Source organism: Lipotes vexillifer, unplaced genomic scaffold (genome assembly GCF_000442215.2).
Source record: "Lipotes vexillifer unplaced genomic scaffold, Lipotes_vexillifer_v1.1 scaffold512, whole genome shotgun sequence".
Lineage (NCBI taxonomy): Eukaryota > Metazoa > Chordata > Mammalia > Artiodactyla > Lipotidae > Lipotes > Lipotes vexillifer.
Genome location: NW_006787695.1, coordinates 2,053,088 through 2,057,735, shown reverse-complemented (window position 1 = coordinate 2,057,735; position 4,648 = coordinate 2,053,088).

Genomic DNA, 4,648 nt, shown 5'->3' with positions numbered 1-4,648 from the left:
TGTAGGGAACTCATCCCTTTTGCACCTATAATCTTCTTTCCTTGTGTTTCCACACCTGAATTTTGAGATGTGAATTGGTTTCATGGTTTTCTTATCACTGTGCAATGTTTATGGACCAAAAAGAAAGTGTCTCAGAAATGTGTGACTCAGGGACAGAGATGTTTGAAAAAGTTATAATGTGTTCCTTCCTTGTTGAGGCGTTGACCCGAAACGTGTGCCCTGCCAGGGGCTCTATACAAATATTCCTAATCTCACCTCTATTTCCCTATTGACACCATCACGTTTATTTTCATCTTAAACTGATATGGCTGCTGCTGTATCGATTTTTTTAACTTTTTATTTTATATTGGAGCACAGTTGATTTAACAACGTTGTGTTGGTTTCAGGTATACAGCAAAGGGATTCAGTTATACATGTACACGTATCTATTCTTTTTCAAATTCTTTTCCCAATTAAGTTGTTACAGAATATTGAGCAGAGTTCCCTGTGCCATACAGTAGGTCCTTGTTTTGCTGTATCAATTTGATGTCACGGGGACGCCTTTCCAAAGGGAACCTTTAAGTTTCGGGGAACTTTCAGACTCTTCCTAGGGCACGAGTCATGTTAAGAGTCTACCTGGTCACCAGGAGGAAGACCCCAATCCTGCGAAAGTGATGAGATGCCCTGGGGCTGGGGGTGGGAGTCCCAAGAAATGGGCTCGGACACATTTTCTGCAGGCGAATCAGGAGAGCTTTCGGAATGGGATGCGGACACGCATTGCTTTGAGGCTGAGAAGGACGTGGAGATTCTGGGGTGCCTTCCGGACGGAGCTGGCCCCGCCGGTGTCTGGCTGACTCTGGCTGAAGGCCTCAGCTGTCTCAGAAGGGCCCGAGGTTGTGCAGGCTTTGCCCATCAGAACAGGAGGGGCAGGGGGCAGGAGAATGATGCAGGGCTCGGATGGCACCAAGTCGCGTTGTGAGGTAGGTCTTGCGGTGAGCGGTCGGGCAGCCTTGCCAGTTTTCACGTGGACCACGGAAACAACCGTAGCTCCATCAGGCCACACAGCGAGTCGGCTGGAAGGGCCATAAAACTCAGGAATTCGCCAATCCCCATCCCATATTTGGCATCGGCGTTTTATTAGGATGACTAAGCACCTGGTTGGTGAGCATATGGGAAATGTGCTGAAATACTAACGCTGGAGTCTTTTAGTTAATGGTTTAATTATGCGGCCCGGGGATTTCCACCACACTGTAAGCTTGGGGGGGGGGCGGGGTTTCTTCTCGGCCCTCTTTCATCCCCTCCTTTCTGAAGAAAATTGGGTGATTGATACAGAGGTGAAGCTAAACGATGGGCAGAAACAATGCAGAGTCTATGGCGGAAGTAGATGAGAAGCCGGATCGCGGACGTCAGGACCTCCTGCTGGAGGAGCTGATGGCATTATTAAGTAACTGTCCTGCCGGCGTGGCATCCATGCAACTTTGTCCTTAGCTCTGTGGTGTCCGAGAATCAAGGGGGGGGATGAATGAGGGTGGAAGGATTTTGAATAATAATCCAGCCAGTTCCAGAACCCGCAACACAAGCACAGCCTCGCTTTTCCTGTCGGAGTCTAACTTTCAAAGCACAACAATTACCCTCCGTCATAAAAACAAAGGTACACGTCTCTACGATGGGTCCCGTGCAGCCCAGGCTCTCTGTGAAGGCGCTAACGGCCAACAGCACACGCTGACAGCAGGAGAGCTTATGTGACAGATGGCCTCGTATGGAGCTTTGGAGGGGGTGTAGGTCTGCACGCTTTGGGCGTGTTTTCCAACCGTTCAGCTCGAAGTGGAATGTGAAGCGTCGATGCCTGTCAGATGCACGTTTTAGGAGACGGAGTGTTTAATATTGAAAGTCAGATCATATGCTGAAGGCTGGTTGGGTGGGTGTGGAGGAATGTGGCCATAAAAGACTTGGTTTTTCTCATGCAGAAATTGCTAACTGTGATTTGGATGCCAAGGAACCCCCGGGACAGGCCAGACTTGGATCATCATCAGTGGCTTCTTGCACCCCAACGCCCCAGGACACCCAAAGCCAGAGGCAGACACCGAACATCCATCTGGCTCTCCCAAGACTCGCTCACACCAGGAGTGTCCCCGTTGGCCAATAACTGGCCCAAAACATGGCAGACGTGGAAAGACCCCAAGATATTATGGAGTCCCACCCCCCATGTTTCACAAACACAGGAGCTGAAGCTCAGAGGGATGATGTGGCTTCCCAAGGTCACACAGCCAATGGGTCAACGCTTTTTTTTTTAATCCCCATCCCAATCTCTTGTCCGGTTTCAGGACATTGCACTTTCTACATCCATCTTTTTAAATTCCTTGGCCCTTTGGAACTTTGCGTGAAACAGTGTTTTCACACTCATGAGGGGGTTGCAGAACAAACACAGACATTGCACATCATTTCCTGCTGGCAGGGGCACCATCTGAGAGTGGTCCTCCCGGTCTGGGTCTGGATCCTGAGACAGGATCCCCAGTGCTGGGTCTTCATGGGAGGACTTGCCTTGGCCAATGGAATGTAGGCCGGAGGGCCAGCACGCCCAGTGCAAGCCCAGCCCTTCCCAGCGCTGGGATTTTCTCTTGCTGTCTTGCAGGAAAAGAGTATTCTCAGGCTGGACCACTTGCCCCTGGAGGAAGACGAGGGATTCACTCCCCTCTGCCCGCTTGCCAGCATCATGAAACAAGGATGCTGCACCTACCTGCACCCATGAGAGAGAGAGAAACAGGTGTCCATGGTTCTGCCATCCACCAGCTTCTCCAGATCCCTCCTTGGGCTGAGACACACCAGCACATCTGAGACGGTGGGATGCTGCCTGCTTGTCAGCTCAAAGCTCACCTGTGAACCTGGCAATGTTGGTATGATGTTGTCATATGGTGAGAAATAGAGAAATAAGTCTGACAGAGAAAGACTAATAGTGTAAGATATCACTTATATTAGGAACCTAAAAAATAATACAAATGAATGTACATAGCAAAACAGGCTCACAGATATACAACGCAAACCAGTTCTCTATATGTTACCAGAGGGAGAAAGAGAGGGGGAGGGGCACGTTAGGGTATAGAATTTAAAGATACAGACTATGTACAAAATAGATGAGCAGCAAGGATATATCGTACAGCACAGGAGATTATAGCCATTGTCTTATAATAACTTTTAATAGATTATCATCTGCAAAAATACTAAATCACTCTGCTGAGCACCTGAAACTAATACAATGTTGTAAATCAACTACACTTCAATAAATTTTTTAATTAAAAAAGAAAGAAGGACTTCCCTGGGGGTCCAGGGACTGGAAGGGAAGGACTTCGCCTTCCAGTGCAGGGGGCACGGGTTTGATTCCTGGTTAGGGAATCTCACATGCCTTGTGGCCAAAAAACCAAAACATAGGACAGAAGCAATATTGTAACAAATTCAATAAGGACTTTAAACTTTTTCCAATCGAAAGTACTTTAAAAAAAAGAAAGAAAGAAAGAAATAGAAATTTGGTCTTCATACCTGGTTCATAGCAAAGAGCTCCTAAACCCCTTGGGCTGTCCTGAGGGACGGGATGACAGGACCCAACCTGACGACCTCATGTTACCTTAATCCCCTCTTGAAAGACCTCATCTCCAAATATAATCGTATTCTGAGGTCCTGGGAGTTAGGGGTCCCAGCACAGGAATTTGGGGGACACAGTTTAGAATGGGGGCGTTCTATGCCATGCCCTTTCTGGCAAATTCAGAAGGTAGCCAGAGAGAGCGCCATCAGGCAGATCTGTGTTTTGAGCACTTGATGGTGGGGAACGTACCATGCTGACCACTCAGGGCTCTGTTCTTACTAGAAAGAAATAGATCTGTAATTCCTTCCACGCCGCCCAACTCCAGCCTGTCCTCTTTGGAGATGAAAATCAGATAAGAACTGGCAGATCCAGGGGTACGGTTCCCCGAGGATCTCCATAGCTGACTAAATTAGCAGGATCCTATCATTACCAAATGAATGGTCTTGGTGGGACGGGCGGCTGGCGTGATCAAACGGAGCTTCTGCCGCCTTGACAGGTGAGGTGCAGAGTTGCCCGTGTGCCCCTGCGGTCCCTTACATCAGCAGCAGGGGGGGTGGAGCAGAGCCGGGCTCCCTGTGTTCCAAGGCGGTTACCAGGGCAACCGGAGGAGATGTGCAGACACTCGGGGACGGAGCTCTCCGAGCGCACGTGGAGGCCCATATTAATCAGAGGACTTGGGGCTGCCGGCCGCCTGTCCGGACCGATGCAAGCAGCACTGCTACCCGTGACGTGCCCGGTGATGGCCCGTCGAAGCTGACACCTGCCCTGATTGCCGCTGTGAACCAGACCCTCACCTCTCCTGCAAGAGAATTGATTTCTGTTTGGAGGCGCTCCAATTTAAGTCATTCTCTGATCTGTTGGAAAATGCAGTGCTTCCAACTCACGGTTCAAGGCTTTGAAATAGGAGCATTGGTACCTGGATCCCACAGAGCTGTCACATCGTAGCATCTTATTACGTCCCAGGAGGAAGCAGGCTGTGGCTGGGCTTACACCCTTCCCTCGTAGGGAACAGCAGAACATCTGTCTCTGCTCTCTTGGGTTTCCCCTGATCCTTATCGTCTGCACGTCTGTTTCGGGAGCTTTCGGGTCACA